The following is an 18,999-nucleotide window of genomic DNA, read 5'->3' on the forward strand; positions in this document are numbered from 1 at the left end:
AGCTGATTTATGATTACTACAATATTTTGAATGTTGTTCTTATCGTTCTTTTGTATGAAATGAATTAAGACATCGCTTACAAGGATATATTTTGTTTGCTGTTCTGAATACCTGAGAAGAGATTAATCTTGATAAATTATTGATGTATGTGCAATGTGAATTCTTTCCAACACTAAAATATAAAAGATCAATGTGTGTTTCTTCATTTTTATAGTTGTTTGAAATTTTTAATATTTGAACTTTGTTTGTATCCGTTAATCCATATACATTAATAGAAAGATTATTCTTTTTCTCAAATTTAGGAATATCTGTTAGTGGCATTGGGAATTTAAAATCTTTAATGTCCAAGGTATTCTCATATTTCATATATTGTTTTACTCTTTCTGAATTACATTTTGGTGGATGTAAGTGAGCAAGAACAGACCAGAGAAAACATTTATTATCATTGTTCTTAATATTAACAACTGCCTTCTTTAGTTTTATTTCTTTTGGTAATTCAATATAAGAAGAAGCTTTAAGAGGGTTTGATTTTAGAATGTGTATATCTAAAAAGATGATTTTTAAAATATTGAATCCACTTCCTACCACTGTATTATCAACATCCTCCACTTGTCTTGATAGTTCTTCATAAACCCCACTATTCAAAAAATCTTGAAATTATGTTATAAAATGAAGATCTGTTCTCATATAAGGAGTTTGTTCTTCATCTTGTCTTTTCATATTCATTTTCACTCCCATATAAAACTTTAAAGTTTTCATTTCTTTTAATGTCTTTTTACTAAATTTTTCAACATCGGGTTTCACTATTTCAATTGATTCAGCTATTGATGATGGACCGGGTTCTCCAAATTGAAAAATCCTTATTTTTATATGCCCTTTAAATGCCCCATCAGTGTTTTCAATATAATAGTCTCCCTTTACTTCAAACTCATTTTTCTTGTGTTTTTGTGATTGAAGATGTTTATTATAACTACTCTTCAAAACATCCTTTGAACAGATATCACAATGTTTTCTTTCCAACTCAAGAGGAGATGTTTGATGAAACAGATTAAATGTGTGTTTGTTGGTTCGGAGGTGTTTTCTATAATGTTTATATTTGTGATTACAAACATCGCAGTATGTTGTATTCACCATATTTATATAATAAATCTTTGCTTAAACTAAAATTTTCTTGATGAAAATTTCGTTTATTTTACAGGTGAATCTGTGCTTAAAACCATTTTATCCTCCAACTTTTTCACTTAATAAATACAATGTTTCAAGACACAAAAGACAAGTTTCAATCAATCTCTTCATTTGTTAAAGATACTGAGAAATATGTCAAGGATGTAAAATTGAACAAAGATAAATATAACAACTATTGGATAAAAACTATTATGGTAAATAATATGAGTTCTTCAATTTCCTTCAGTGGAAGGGCTTTTAGTATACCTGGTAGAACATCAATTAAAGTATCTCTAACAAAAGTTTCTCCTCTCCTTCTAGTAATATATTCAAAACTAGAAAAAGCAATGAAACAAGAAAAAGTATCAAAAAACAAAAACCTTATAGATGAAGCTTTAGAAAGAAAAGATAAGACCATCTGTAATATGCAAGGAGAAATTTGTATTTTTTTCAACAACCCTAAAGATGTAAATCCTGATGAAATAAAGGATGCTAATATATCAGGTGAAATGACATTTCGTTCAATAGTAATTAACGATCATTTTAAAATTACCTTTAATATAAAAAATGTTGTCGTTGAATCTGATAATGGAAAAAAGTATATCGATATCGATGGTAATATACAACTGAAAGTATAGATGAATTTCAGTTTAAGTAAAGTTTTACTTTATAAATATGCTAGACTTTCCTGATTCTCCTTATGACAAATTTGAGAATTGTCCTGCGTGTGAAAGACGGGGATTAAACACAGAGTCAAAAGCCTATAAACAATGTATATTCTGTGATTATCTTCTAATTAATGATAATCAAAAATATAAAGAGGAAAATAATTCTTTTAGATTTACACCAAAAATGAATTACTTTACAAGATTGATTAGAGAAATGAATGTAAAGTATGAGGATGATAACACACCTTTCCCACACACACATTCCCACAGTTCACACAGTTCCCACAGTAGAATATCCCACAGTAGTTACAGTTCCCACAGTAGAATATACTCCTAAAAAACTTCAAATGTTAAAAGATTTCAGTCAAATGACGGAGGAAGAATTAGAGCATATTGGAGAATTAGAATATCATGATGAAGAATTATTTCAACAACTGGAAGAGATTAATCAACCCCCTGATTATATTGTGAATGCTGTTCAAAACAATGAATATTCAGCAGATTCAAAAACCAAAGCAGGGCTCATTTCAACAGAACAATCAGCAATATTTCATCTTGTTCAAGAAAAGGTATTGATATTTAATGATGAATTAAGGTTCTTGGGTTCTGCTCAACCCCCTGTTAAACTAACTCCAAGATTAATGTTTCTTCTCACAAAAGATGGAAGACAAGGTTCAACTGTGAGGGATGAATCAAAGTATATTGATAAACCATTGGATATGGAAAATAATGATGATAGAGTATATATTGATCTGCTGAACACTCTAAATTATAAGGTTATTCTTTCTGGTAAAATTAGGAAGAATGAGAAGGAGAAACACATTATTCAGGCTTTAAGTATCCTTGGTTCAGGTGTTAGTTTTCTTCCAAATGACCCATCGCAATTAGTTAATAGACTGTTATTGTTGTTAGGCAGTAAGAAGGCTGGAAATAACAATTGTTTTAATGAAGCATCAGCCATTTTAGACCAGTTGATGAACATGAAAATAATTAATAAATATCAATATAAAGACATTTTATCTCATATTAAATAAGATGAGAAGCACAATCCTTAGTTTCAATTTCACAACAAGCGACCACACATCTTCATTCCCATACCCACTACAACTTGACACAACAAAAGAATATGAGGCATCTTTATTGTCCATGGAAACTTATAATACCTTATTTAATATAACCGAGAAAAATGACAAGTTTAGTTATAATCCGGGAAGTGGATACAAAACGATAACAGTCTCACCCGTAGCATATGAGATTTCTCAAATATCTTCCGAAATTGCTCGTCTTATAAAAGAACAGGGTGATGAACCAAAAAATATTGTTATACACATTCAAAAACATACTTCAAAATCAACGATTAAAGTTAAAAATAACTACAAGGTTGATTTCACAATTGATAATTCATTTAGAGAGTTATTGGGTTTCTCCTCAAAAAAGATTGAAACTAATGGGACGTTTTACAGTGATAATGTCATTCAAATATCCTCAGGAATAAATTCGGTGTTAATTCACTGTGATTTGATTGATGGTGCTTATAATGATGGGAAAAAAACAAATACAATATTTTCATTCAGCGCATACTCAACCCCAATTGGTTATAAATTCAATATGGAACCCAAAAATTTGGTTTATCTACCTGTGTCAGGAAAAACCATACACAGAGTAAATTTTAGGATAACCGACCAAGATAATCGTGTGATTTCTTTAAATGGAGAAGTTATATCCATCAGAATTCACCTACGTGAAGTTTTCCAATAAATAAATACGATGGTTATTGTGAGGAAACACGAGTTGGGAAAATATAAAATAATTACAGGGGATGGGATGTTCCTTTCCCCATACTACAAGGGTAAAGGTATGTATCTTGGTAGAGGATACTATAAACCTAAGAGACAAAGGGGTGTTGGGCATCAATTTAGAGGAGATGGGATAATTGATACTCTCATGGGTATTGGTTCAACTATTCTTAAACATAAAGATCTAATTGGTTCAACTACTTCTGCTGTGGGAAATGTAGCAGGTGCTGTAAAGAGTATAAAAGATGCTCAGAAGGAATCTCATAAATTACAAGCAATATAAGAAATTAAGAAAGGCAAAACTCAGTTGTCCCCCCAAGAACGACAGAAAATAATTCAAATACTTGGATCAGGGTTTCAAAAGTTTTAACATCTTTTTTTTCCTAAATAAATACAAGTATGGAAGCAATTGATAGTATCTATGATTTGGATGACACTATTATTATCTCAAACTCCACTAAAAAAGAAGATTACTTCAAGGTAAATGCAATAACTGGAACAGACTGGAATACAAATGGTACAAAAAATTTGAAATAAATAATCAACAAACCTATTTGAATCTCTCCGAAAGTTTCTTGTTGTGTAAATTTAAATTCACTAAAGCTGGGAATAACACAAACGCTACACTTGTAAATTATTTCTTCTGGAAAATGTTTGATAGTGTGCGTTTGTATATTGGAACACAAGAAGTTGAAGCGGTTGATTATGTCTCTGCTGTATCTGAAATGATAAAATTTACACTCTATACATTCAGTGATAGAATGGGAAAGGGGTCTGTCGAAGGTTTTATTCCTGATATGTCAACGGGAACAAACACAGACCCTGGATATACACAAAGGAAAGGAATGTATAATGATGATACAAAAACAGAAAATAGTTTTACTGTGGCAGTTCCTCTTGAAGGTATATTTGGATTTTGTGATCATGATAAAGTTCTGTATGGCCTTAAAATTAGATTTCAACTACAGAGGAATGATAATGAAAATTGATTGCTTTTTGGTGTTGGTAGTGCTTTTGGTGAACAGAATAAATTTGTAATTGAGGAGATGAGTTGGTATATCAGTGAATATACTCCTAATCTTAAAACAGAAGAGATGTTGAATCGAAGACTTAACTCAAAGAAACCACTCAGTGTATCATACCTCAAAAGAAGATGTCAACACGTTAAACTCAATCAAACTACTTACACGTGGAATTTGGGTGTTCTGGAAGGAAAGCCACGATATCTGTGGATCTTTTTAAAAAGCCAGATGGTGATACTGTGACTGATAAGAATAATGCATTGAGTGATAATGCTAAGGTGAAACAACTTCGCGTTTCTCTAGATGGAACATTTTACCCACGAGATAGATTGGAAATTAATTGGGAAAAAAATGATTTTGCTGAAGCATACAAGTCTTACCAAAAGGTGTGTGAAAGTAATGGAAATAAAGAACCTATTTTGGATATGACAACATTTAAAAGTTTGTATACAATCTATGCGTTTGACCTGAGTGCTCAAAAGGAAACTATAAAGTCTAATCGAGTGGATACTTCCCTATACATTGAAAGAGGAGAGAGTGAAGAAGTTGATACATATTGTTTGCTTTTGGAAGAAACAGAATTGCAGATTAATACAGATAATGGTGTGATGATTAGTCTCACATAATTTTTTGTTAAATAAATGAGTGGCAAAGTACCAACTGGGGTATATGTTAATCAAATCAATCTTCATAAACTATCATCTTGTGTTCAAAATCAAAAGCCTTGTACGATTAATGTTAATACAATTCAGAGAAAAGGAGCAGTAAGAATTGATGTTTTTCTCACAAGAGAACAGGTTAAAATCTTGAATGACACTGGCTCACTTAAAATTAAAATGACAAAACCAGTGTTGAAAAAATATTCAATAAGAGAGATGAGTGGAGGATTTCTCCCATTTCTAATTCCTTTATTTGCTGGTTTAAGTGCGGTTGGAGCATTGACGGGTGGTATTTCAACAGCGGTGAAAACTGCCAACGAAAGGAAGGCTCAATCCAGGCTCAAAAATAATTGGAAAGACATAACAAAGAGTTGGAGAAACAAATTAGTGGAAGTGGTGTAATTGTAGATTTTGCTGAAAAACTTGAAGGTCTGCCTGATAAAGCGAGATTGTTAGTTGGAGATATGCTTTCTTCTATAGCACAAGCAGATGTAAAATTAACGAAAAGAGGTAATGGATTATATCTTTCTAATAAATAAATGAGCATTGATGAGTGGTTGAAAGAATTTGGAAAGAATACAACATCAAATTTACAACTTGCCAAATATTGTAAGAAATTAAAAATTCATAATGTGGTTATTTGTATGAGAGATGAATTAACAAATGTGCCGAAACATACAAAGAATATTATTATGAACTTAGAAGATAATAATGGGACCGGTTCTCATTGGGTTTGTATTTTTAATAGTCAAGACAAATATTATTTTGATAGTTTTGGCCATCCGCCACCTGTTGAAGTCATAAAATTCTTACAGAATGGTGTTTATCAAACATATCAAGTCCAAGAATTAAATTCCAAGTGTTGTGGTCAATTATGCCTATATGTGTTATTTCAACTCAACAAAAATAAAAATTTTTATGATATTATTTTTAATCTAATATAAATGATTTATGTTGGTAAAGATGGTTCTATCTTTGGTGTATCGCAAGAACTGGATATTGATTTATCAAATTATTACACAAAGGCACAGGCTGAATGACATAAATATAATATAACCAAAAATATTAACATGAAAAATGCTTATAAATTAAAAAATTATCCAACCCCAACTGAAGCGAATGACTTGGTGAGATTAAGTGATTTATCACAATATATATATATATATATATATATATATATATATATATATATATATATATATATATATATATATATACTTAAATAAAACGGCTGTGTATTCCAAAGATACAGAAGTGTTGATATTATCTCCAGGTCATACAGAATTCACAGTTCGAATTAAAATAAATTTTTATAAAGAAGGGCGTATCGTTTGTATGAGAATAGAACAATGGGGGTATGATATGAATGATTTAGGGTATAATTGGTCATTTAAAATTAACCTCGAAGACCTGGAACAATTAAATCAGTCTCGTAAGGAAGAATATTATCCACTTGGTATCGAGAATGAGTTTTGTGGGGCTACGATTAGTAAACAACAAATAAAAGAATTTAATAAGGGTAAATATAATAATGGTTTTGCCCTTGTTTATCTCATGAAAACAGAAAAAAACAGGATTATATATAATAAGTAAGGAAATACAAAATGATTTAACTATGGGAAGATGGGGAGGTGTTTCGTGCCATAATATTATTCTAACATATATTTCGAATACATAAATGACAGCAAGAAGGCTTCAAGAAAATTATCATTTCTGTGTTCAAGCATACCTTCAAGAAAAGGTTATTCGGTATTTTAATAAATATGTTCTACAACATAAGAATGAGGTATTTTCAATAAAAGATTGGCATTATGCTGATGTTGATAAACCAACAACTTTAGATTTAATTAGAATGTTAAATAATGAAAAAATTATAAAGTTAAGAAAAGGTAAGGCTCTTTTAGAAATTCAAAAGAAATTTTATTGGTTTCCTGTTGTAAAAAAAATTATTTTGGATACAGGAATAACAAGAAATCCTGATGAATATATGTATAATATTCTATGGGGTGTAAGCGATTCAAGGATAGTAAGGGATGAGGAAGGAGTTGAAGAAGAGAGGGAAGAGGAGGAAAAGGAGAAGAGAGAGAAGGAGGAGAGGGAGAAGAAAGAGAAGGAGGAAAGAGAGAAGAGAGAGAGGGATGAAAGGGAGAAGAGAGAGAGAGGGAGGAGAGGGAGGAAAGAGAGTGGATGAATAAATATCAAAATATGGAAACCAGTGAGATTCAAAAAAGAATAGGGGTATTACAGAAAATAACTCAACCCACCGAGGAGGAAAACAAAGAATTGATAAGTCTATTTACAATACTTTCGACAAGACTATTGACATCGAGAAGATATGTATTTTAATTCAAGTTTTTCATTTTTTTTTTTCTTTTATTAAATGGGGGAGAGAGTGAAGGCATTTCTAAGGATTCTTTATGTTTTAAAAATTAAGATTCAAATGTGCATGTTGGAAACTAAAAAGGTTTTTGCACTCTGCAGGAATTTTTTCTCATAAATAAATGAGTTATTGTCTCAAATGTAAAAAGAAAACTAATACTAAAAATATTTCATATATTAAAAGTAAAAATAACAGGGTTATACAAAAAGGTATATGTTCGGTGTGTGGTTCAAAAAAAAATCAATTTATCTCCCAACACAAACTAGGAGGAGATATACAAAAGTTTTTATCAGGAAGTAAATTTACAACTACTGGAATACCAGGGGAATTACATCTTCCAGGGTATTCTTTCTGTGGTCCAGGCACAAACTTGGATAAAAGATTAGATGAGGCAGACAATCCTAAATCCTGGAGTAAGCCTCTCAATAGAGTTGATGAAGTGTGCATGAGACACGATATAGATTATGGGAATACCACAACGTTGGAAGAAAAGCATGAAGCCGATAGAGAAATGTTGTATAATTTGTCTCTGATACAAAATCCAACCTTGAGAGAAAAAGTTGATCGGTTCATTGTGAAGAAGATGATCAGTGCTAAATTGAAACTTGGACTTGGAAATTCAAAAAACTTAAAGGCTCTAATGATGTCATTAAGACTGAAGAGCAATTAGCTGATGAATTACATAAACCAATATTCACAAAGTTTCAGAGAAGGAAAGTTTATTCCAAGGAAGTAGATTATATCTGGTCTGCTGATTTGATTGAACTCAATAATGATAAGGGGTACAAGTATGCTTTAACCGTTATTGATTTGAGGAGTAGATATGCATGGGTTGTCTCTTTAAAAAACAAAACAGGTAATACTCTTATGTTAGCTTTTCAACAGATATTTATAAAAGTAAGAGAAAACCTAAAAAATTGTGGACTGATGAGGGTAGAGAGTTTTATAACAAGACATTTATGAATTTTCTAAAAAATAACAGTATTACATTATACAGTACCTTTAATGAAGGGAAGGCAGTTGTTGTTGAACGTTTTAATCGTACCTTAAAAGAGAGACTATATAAAAAATTCACACAACTCGGTTCACAACAATGGTCATCTTTTATTCAGGATATTGTGGATAAGTATAATGACACGATTCACACGGCAACAAATATGAAACCATCAGAAACATTTACAAAATTAAAATATGAAAAAGAGATTAATGTCAGAAAACCTAAGTTCAAAGTTGGTGATATCGTAAGAATATATAGGTGGAAATCTCATTTTGAAAAGGGTTTTACTAAACGATGGACGAAAGAACTTTTTTAAAATTGTTGATGTAATAGATACGGTTCCTTGGACTTATAAGATATATGATTTGGAAGGGGAAGAGATTTTAGGTTCATTTTATTCACAGGAATTACAAAAGACAAAGATAAATTGAAATTTTTTGACTCCGCCCCTTTTTGACTCCACCCACACAAGCCCCGCCCACACAAGCCCCCGCCCACACAAACCCCACACAAACCCCACCACACACCCCACCACACACCCCCCCCACAAGCTCCAATAAATTGAAATTTTTTGACTCCGCCCCTTTTGACTCCGCCCACACACGCCCCTCCCACCGAAGCCCCACCCACACAAACCCCACACAAACCCCACACAAGCCCCACACAAGCTCCACACAAAAACTCCACACAAGCTCCACACACACAAACCCCACACAAGCTCCACCCATATTCATCATATTCACATAATTAGTGATTAGTTAATTAGTTCCCCACACACACAACATGTTTATTTAATTAAAAAATTATCCACCCATCCACACAAGCTCCACTCATCCACCCATCCCCCCATCTCTCCACCCATCCATTTATTCACACAAACCTCATCCACATAAGCCTCATGCACATTCACCCCTCCCACACAAGCCCCACCCACATAAACCCCTGCCCACATAAACCCTGCCCACATAAACCCCTCCCACATAAGCCCTGCCTACACAAGCTCCACACAAAAACTCCACACACATAAACCCTGTCCACATAAACCCCTCCCACACAAGCTCCACCCACATAAACCCCGCCCACACAAGCCCCACCCACACAAGAGTAGGGTAAGAATACTGATTCTGGCTCACTTTTCCCCATGTAAATGAATGGGGGATTTTCAGCGATTCATATTTTTTTTCCCTAAAAATAAACCCCCCTTTTTATCCCAAGGTATATTTATTTGTCTCCCCTTTTAACTTGGAGGTTGAACCTCATTGAATTGAACAGCTCACTCATTGAACCTATAAAGATTTGTTCATTCTCAAATTCCTTCAATAGTTTAATTTTCTTTGCACAATAATCCCCATCTAAAATATTGATAAACAAAACATTTGAATCTTTATATTTTTTAAGATACCCCATTTGTGCCATTACGAAATGATAAACTTCTCTTAATGCTCTCATCTGACCACCACCTGAGCCACAGGTTATTTTTTGTTAAGCCCCGCCCACTTTTCTTTAAGCCCCGCCCACTTTTGTTAAGCCCCGCCCACTTTCCACAAGGTATTCAATAAAGCCCCGCCCACTTTTCTTTAAGCCCCGCCCACTTTTGTTAAGCTCCGCCCACTTTTCATAAGGTATTTTTTCTAAACCACGCCCACTTTTCCTAAGCTCCGCCCACTTTTCATAATGTATTTTTTCTAAGCCACGCCCACTTTTCCTAAGCCCCGCCCACTTTTGCTAAGCTCCGCCCACTTTTCATAAGGTATTTTTCTAAGCCACGCCCACTTTTGCTAAGCTCCGCCCACTTTTGCTAAGCTCCGCCCACTTTTCATAAGGTATTTTTCTAAGCTACGCCCACTTTTCCTAAGCTCCGCCTACTTTTGCTGAGCCCCGCCCACTCTTACATCATTTCCAGTTCATCTCTGACTCACAAAGAAATCACTAGAAAATTACAGGATGTTATGGTTTTGAAAAATTTCCCAATGAAGGCTTGCCTAGGCTTGCCCAGGGAATTTCCAAAGGAAACCACACCCACCAGTCTTTCTCTATAAAAGCTTCAAACCCAGGCTCCATTTTAAACATTTGTTTTTGCTGGCAATGGTGTTCTGTGTGCTTGGCTCGAACTGTCTGTCTTCTATGGAACTAAACCTTCAAGTTGATGAACTGGATTCAAACCTCTTATCTATTGAGGTAAGATTTTTTATTTTCCTATTTTCAAACTTTGATTGAAGCATACTCATTTAATAATTAAATAACTTAATTAATACATTATTATTTTCTCTCACAGGAAATTGTGTCTGAAATACGAAATGAAAATACTGCTTTTGCTACAACTTGGGGGAAATTGTTGGCTTGGTTGAAGACCTTGAGTGGGATGACTTTGGTGTTCCTTGGAACTCTCTGTCTTCTATGGAACTAAACCTTCAAGTTGATGAACTGGATTCAAACCTCTTATCTATTGAGGTAAGATTTTTTATTTTCCTATTTTCAAACTTTGATTGAAGCATACTCATTTAATAATTAAATAACTTAATTAATACATTATTATTTTCTCTCACAGGAAATTGTGTCTGAAATACGAAATGAAAATACTGTTTTTGCTACAACTTGGGGCGAAATTGTTGGCTTGGTTGAAGACCTTATGAGCGACCAAGACCCACAGAACGAGTTCGTCCTTGATGACCCAACCAAAGAGTTATACCTTGGAGACCAGCAAAATCCTGAAAAAGAGTTTTACAGCAATAGTACTCATTGTGAGTTATCAAGACAATACCCACTGAACAAGTTATACCTTGATGAGCCAGAATACAAGTTTTACCTTGGAGACTCACAAATTTTGAAAAAATCAGTAAATGAGTTCTGCCTTGATGGTTTAAATAACTACCTTGGAGACTCAGGAAAAGGGTTCTGCCAAGATGGTTCTAAATATGGGGCCTACCTTGGAGACTCACAAATTTTGAAAAAATCAGTAAATGAGTTCTGCCTTGATGGTTTAAATAACTACCTTGGAGACTCAGGAAAAGGGTTCTGCCAAGATGGTTCTAAATATGGGGCCTACCTTGGAGACTCACAAATTTTGAAAAAATCAGTAAATGAGTTCTGCCTTGATGGTTTAAATAACTACCTTGGAGACTCAGGAAAAGGGTTCTGCCAAGATGGTTCTAAATATGGGTCCTACCTTGGAGACTCACAAATTTTGAAAAAATCAGTAAATGAGTTATCCTTAAGAGACTTTGTAAGTTGGTTTTACTTTGAATACTTGAAATGTGGGTTCTGGATTGATAACTCACAATGTGATACATATCTTGGAAACTCAACGGGAATGTGGTTATACCTTGAAGACTTGGAAAGTTGGGTTTATGTTGGACACTTGAAACTTTTTTGGGGGCTTTTATTTATTTATTTATTTATTTATTATTATTATTATTTTATTTATTTATATTTTGGAGACTTTTGGAGTTGCTATCACTCTTTGGGATCTAAACCTATCGATGTAGTTCTTTGTCGGATGGTGCTTGATGGGAGCAAGATCAAGAAAGTTCTGGGAAGAAAGTGCAGGCTTACTCCCTCTTTCTACATCATCAAACCTGAAAGCCTTAAAAGACAGAATTGGAAGAAGAAAAAAAAACGTAAAAATATATATATATATATATATATATAGGTGGAAATCTCATTTTGAAAAAGACATTGTGTTGGGCGAGGATTGAGTTGGGGTTGAGATTTTGAATGTGAGGGTTGGGGTTGAGATTTTGAATGTGAGGGTTGGGACACACACACATACACATCAACAAACAAAAGTTAAGCCTTGACTATTCAGTTGAGGATTCTGTGTTTGGGGTTCACAGATCTAAGAACGTCCCCCTTGACACACATTATATACTGTTATACACCTCGGACTTGGCCCTCGAGTGTCCACAACGGTGTATAGTAGGAGGGAGTGAAGCGCCAACCTATTGCTCCCATTGCACACACACACACAAACAAAAGTTAAGCCTTGACTATTCAGTTGAGGATTCTGTGTTTGGGGTTCACAGATCTAAGAACGTCCCCCTTGACACACATTATATACTGTTATACACCTCGGACTTGGCCCTCGAGTGTCCACAACGGTGTATTATCTGCTTAGTTTTGTCTTTTGTAATTCCTGTGAATAAAATGAACCTAAAATCTCTTCCCCTTCCAAATCATATATTTTATAAGTCCAAGGAACTGTATCTATTACATCAACAATTTTAAAAAGTTCTTTCGTCCATCGTTCAGTAAAACCCTTTTCAAAATGAGATTTCCACCTATATATTCTTACGATATCACCAACTTTGAACTTAGGTTTTCTGACATTAATCTCTTTTTCATATTTTAATTTTGTAAATGTTTCTGATGGCTTCATATTCGTTGACGTGTGAATCGTGTCATTATACTTATCCACAATATCCTGAATAAAAGATAACCATTGTTGTGAACCGAGTTGTGTGAATTTTTTATATAGTCTCTCTTTTAAGGTACGATTAAAACGTTCAACAACAACTGCCTTCCCTTCATTAAAGGTACTGTATAATGTAATACTGTTATTTTTTAGAAAATTCATAAATGTCTTGTTATAAAACTCTCTACCCTCATCAGTCCACAATTTCTTAGGTTTTCTCTTACTTTTATTAAATATCTGTTGAAAAGCTAACATAAGAGTATTACCTGTTTTGTTTTTTAAAGGGACAACCCACGCATATCTACTCCTCAAATCAATAACGGTTAAAGCATACTTGTACCCCTTATCATTATTGAGTTCAATCAAATCAGCAGACCAGATATAATCAACTTCCTTGGAATAAACTTTCCTTCTCTGAAACTTTGTGAATATTGGTTTATGTAATTCATCAGCTAATTGCTCTTCAGTCTTAATGGCATCATTAGAGCCTATAAGTTTTTTGAATTTCCAAGTCCAAGTTTCAATTTAGCACTAATCATCTTCTTCACGATGAACCTATCAACTTTTTCTCTCAAGGTTGGATTTTGTATCAGAGACAAATTATATAACATTTCTCTATCGGCTTCATGCTTTTCTTCCAACGTTGTGGTATTCCCATAATCAATATCGTGTTTCATGCACACTTCATCAACTCTATTGATTGGTTTACTCCAGGATTTAGGATTGTCTGCCTCATCTAATCTTTTATCTAAGTTTGTGCCTGGACCACAGAAAGAATAACCTGGAAGATGTAATTCCCTTGGTATTCCAGTAGTTGTAAATTTACTTCCTGATAAAAACTTTTGTATATCTCCTCCGAGTTTGTGTTTGGAGATAAATTGATTTTTTTTTGAACCACACACCGAACATATACCTTTTTGTATAACCCTGTTATTTTTACTTTTAATATATGAAATATTTTTAGTATTAGTTTTCTTTTACATTTGAGACAATAACTCATTTATTTATGAGAAAAATTTCTGCAGAGTGCAAAAACCTTTTTAGTTTCCAACATGCACATTTGAATCTTAATTTTTAAAACATAAAGAATCCTTAGAAATGCCTTCACTCTCTCCTCCATTTATTTAAGAAAAAACTTGAATTAAAATACATGTCTTCTCGATGTCGATAGTCTTGTCGAAAGTATTGCAAATAGACTTTTTAATTCTTTGTATTCCTCCCTGGTGAGATAAGTTAATTTCTTTAATACCTCTATTCTTTTTTGAATCTCACTGGTTTCCATATTTTGATATTTATTCATTCTCTCTCTTTCCTCCCTCTCTCTATTCTCTCTTTCCTCCTTCTCCTTTTCCTCCTCTTCCCTCTCTTCTTCAACTCCTTCCTCATCCCTTACTATACTTGAATCGTTTACACCCCATAGAATATTATACATATATTCATCAGGATTTCTTGTTATTCCTGTATCCAAAATAATTTTTTTACAACAGGAAACCAATAAAATTTCTTTTGAATTTCTAAAAGAGCCTTACCTTTTCTTAACCTTATAATTTTTTCATTATTTAACATTCTAATTAAATCTAAAGTTGTCGGTTTATCAACATCAGCATAATGCCAATCTTTTATTGAAAATACCTCATTCTTATGTTGTAGAACATATTTATTAAAATACCGAATACCCTTTTCTTGAAGGTATGCTTGAACACAGAAATGATAATTTTCTTGAAGCCTTCTTGCTGTCATTTATGTATTAGAAATATATGTTAGAATAATATTATGGCACGAAACACCTCCCCATCTTCCCATAGTTAAATCATTTTGTATTTCCTTACTTATTATATATAATCCTGTTTTTTCTGTTTTCATGAGATAAACAAGGGCAAAACCATTATTATATTTACCCTTATTAAATTCTTTTATTTGTTGTTTACTAATCGTGGCTCCACAAAACTCATTCTCGATACCAAGTGGATAATATTCTTCCTTACGAGACTGATTTAATTGTTCCAGGTCTTCGAGGTTAATTTTAAATGACCAATTATACCCTAAATCATTCATATCATACCCCCATTGTTCTATTCTCATACAAACGATACGCCCTTCTTTATAAAAATTTATTTTAATTCGAACTGTGAATTCTGTATGACCTGGAGATAATATCAACACTTCTGTATCTTTAGAATACACAGCCGTTTTATTTAAGTATATATATATTGTGATAAATCGCTTAATCTCACCAAGTCATTCGCGTCAGTCGGGCTTGGATAATTTTTTAATTTATAAGCATTTTTCATGTTAATATTTTTGTTTATATTATATTTATGTCGTTCAGCCTGTGCCTTTGTGTAATAATTTGATAAATCAATATCCAGTTCTTGAGATACACCAAAGATAGAACCATCTTTACCAACATAAGTCATTTATATTAGATTAAAAATAATATCATAAAATTTTTTATTTTTGTTGAGTTGAAATAACACATATAGACATAATTGACCACAACACTTGGAATTTAATTCTTGGACTTGAAATGTTTGATAAACACCATTCTGTAAGAATTTTATGACTTCAACAGGTGGTGGAAGACCAAAACTATCAAAATAATATTTGTCTTGACTATTAAAAATACAAACCCAATGAGAACCGTTCTCATCATTATCTTCTAAGTTCATAATAATATTCTTTGTATGTTTCGACACATTTGTTAATTCATCTCTCATACAAATAACCACATTATGAATTTTTAATTTCTTACAATATTTGGCAAGTTGTAAATTTGATGTTGTATTCTTTCCAAATTCTTTCAACCACTCATCAATGCTCATTTATTTATTAGAAAGATATAATCCATTACCTCTTTTCGTTAATTTTACACCTGCTTGTGCTATAGAAGAAAGCATATCTCCAACTAACAATCTCGCTTTATCAGGCAGACCTTCAAGTTTTTCAGCAAAATCTACAATTACACCACTTCCACTAATTTGTTTCTCCAACTCTTTGTTATGTCTTTCCAATTCTTTTTGAGCCTGGAGTTGAGCCTTCCTTTCGTTGGCAGTTTTGACCGCTGTTGAAATACCACCCGTCAATGCTCCAACCGCACTTAAACCAGCAAATAAAGGAATTAGAAATGGGAGAAATCCTCCACTCGTCTCTCTTATTGAATATTTTTTCAACATTGGTTTTGTCATTTTACTTTTAAGTGAGCCAGTGTCATTCAAGATTTTAACCTGTTCTCTTGTGAGCAAAACATCAATTCTTACTGCTCCTTTTCTCTGAATTGTATTAACGTTAATCGTACAAGGCTTTTGATTTTGAACACAAGATGATAGTTTATGAAGATTGATTTGATTAACATATACCCCAGTTGGTACTTTGCCACTCATTTATTTAACAAAAAAATTATGTGAGACTAATCATCACACCATTATCTGTATTAATCTGCAATTCTGTTTCTTCCAAAAGCAAACAATATGTATCAACTTCTTCACTCTCTCCTCTTTCAATGTATAGGGAAGTATCCACTCGATTAGACTTTATAGTTTCTTTTTGAGCGCTCAGGTCAAACGTATAGATTGTATACAAACTTTTAAATGCTGTCATATCCAAAATAGGTTCTTTATTTCCATTACTTTCACACACCTTTTGGTAAGACTTGTATGCTTCAGCAAAATCATTTTTTCCCAATTAATTTCCAATCTATCTCGTGGATAAAATGTTCCATCTAGAGAAACGCGAAGTTGTTTCACCTTAGCATTATCACTCAATGCATTATTCTTATCAGTCGCAGTATCACCATCTGGCTTTTTAAAAATCATCCACAGATATCGTGGCTTTCCTTCCAGAACACCCAAATTCCACGTGTAAGTAGTTTGATTGAGTTTAACGTGTTGACATCTTCTTTTGAGGTATGATACACTGAGTGGTTTTTTTGAGTTAAGTCTTCGATTCAACATCTCTTCTGTTTTAAGATTAGGAGTATATTCACTGATATACCAACTCATCTCCTCAATTACAAATTTATTCTGATCACCAAAAGCATTACCAACACCAAAAAGCAATCTATTTTCATTATCATTCCTTTGTAGTTGAAATCTAATTTTAAGACCATACAGAACTTTATCATAATCACACAATCCAAATATACCTTTAAGAGGAACTGCCACAGTAAAACTATTTTCTGCTTTTGTATCATCATTATACATTCCTTTCCTTTGAATATATCCAGGGTCTGTGTTTGTTCCCGTTGACATATCAGGAATAAAACCTTCGACAGACCCCTTTCCCATTCTATCACTGAATGTATAGAGTGTAAATTTCATCATTTCAGATACAGCAGAGACATAATCAACCGCTTCAACTTCTTGTGTTCCAATATACAATCGCACACTATCAAACATTTTCCAGAAGAAATCATTTACAAGTGTAGCGTTTGTGTTATTCCCAGCCTTAGTGAATTTAAATTTACACAACAAGAAACTTTCGGAGAGATTCAAATAGGTTTGTTGATTATTTATTTCAAAACTTTTTGTACCATTTGTATTCCAGTCTGTTCCAGTTATTGCATTTACCTTGAAGTAATCTTCTTTTTTAGTGGAGTTTGAGATAATAATAGTATCATCCAAATCATAGATACTATCAATTGCTTCCATACTTGTATTTATTTAGGAAAAAAGATGTTAAAACTTTTGAAACCCTGATCCAAGTATTTGAATTATTTTCTGTCGTTCTTGGGGGACAACTGAGTTTTACCTTTCTTAATTTCTTTTATTGCTTGTAATTTATGAGATTCTTTCTGAGCATCTTTTATACTCTTTACAGCACCTGCTACATTTCCCACAGCAGAAGCAGTTGAACCAATTAGGTCTTTATGTTTAAGAATAGTTGAACCAATACCCATGAGAGTATCAATTATCCCATCTCCTCTAAATTGATGTCCAACACCCCTTTGTCTCTTAGGTTGATAGTATCCTCCACCAAGATACATACCTTCACCCTTGTAGTACGGGGAAAGGAACATCCCATCCCCTGTAATTATTTTATATTTTCCCAACTCGTGCTTCCTCACAATAACCATCGTATTTATTTATTGAAAAACTTCACGTAGGTGAATTCTGATGGATATAACTTCTCCATTAAAAGAAATCACACGATTATCTTGGTCGGTTATCCTAAAATTTACTCTGTGTATGGTTTTTCCTGACACAGGTAGATAAACCAAATTTTTAGGCTCCATATTGAATTTATAACCAATTGGGGTTGAGTATGCGCTGAATGAAAATATTGTATTTGTTTTTAATCCATCATTATAAGCACCATCAATCAAATCACAGTGAATTAACACCGAATTTATTCCTGAGGATATTTGAATGACATTATCACTGTAAAACGTCCCATTAGTTTCAATCTTTTTTGAGGAGAAACCTAATAACTCTCTAAATGAATTATCAATTGTGAAATCAACCTTGTAGTTATTTTTAACTTTAATCGTTGATTTTGAAGTATGTTTTTGAATGTTTATAATAATATTTTTTGGTTCATCACCCTGTTCTTTCATAAGACGAGCAATTTCGGAAGATATTTGAGAAATCTCGTATGCTCAGTGTGAGACTGTTATCGTTTTGTATCCACTTCCCGGATTATAACTAAACTTGTCATTTTTCTCGGTTATATTAAATAAGGTATTATAAGTCTCCATGGACAATAAAGATGCCTCATATTCTTTTGTTGTGTCAAGTTGTAGTGGGTATGGGAATGAAGATGTGTGGTCGCTTGTTGTGAAATTAAAACTCAGGATTGTGCTTCTCATCTTATTTAATATGAGATAAAATGTCTTTATATTGAGATTTATTAATTATTTTCATGTTCATCAACTGGTCTAAAATGGCTGATGCTTCATTAAAACAAT

The 18,999-nt window shown here is 33.0% G+C and overlaps 1 protein-coding gene and 1 long non-coding RNA gene across 11 annotated transcripts in view; both read left to right on the top strand.

The window, feature by feature from the left end:
* The window catches only part of LOC147022705 (uncharacterized), a 204,790-nt gene that overhangs the window by 115,770 nt on the left and 70,021 nt on the right, over positions 1-18,999 (top strand). The window lies entirely within an intron of this gene.
* On the top strand, positions 9,219-13,134 carry LOC147022706 (uncharacterized). The gene is made up of 2 exons (XR_015059877.1): positions 9,219-11,137; positions 11,235-13,134. It is a non-coding gene; the product is annotated as an uncharacterized LOC147022706 (long non-coding RNA).

Source organism: Eptatretus burgeri, chromosome 7 (assembly GCF_056783735.1).
Source record: "Eptatretus burgeri isolate ZD-2024b chromosome 7, Ebu_testis_v1, whole genome shotgun sequence".
Lineage (NCBI taxonomy): Eukaryota > Metazoa > Chordata > Myxini > Myxiniformes > Myxinidae > Eptatretus > Eptatretus burgeri.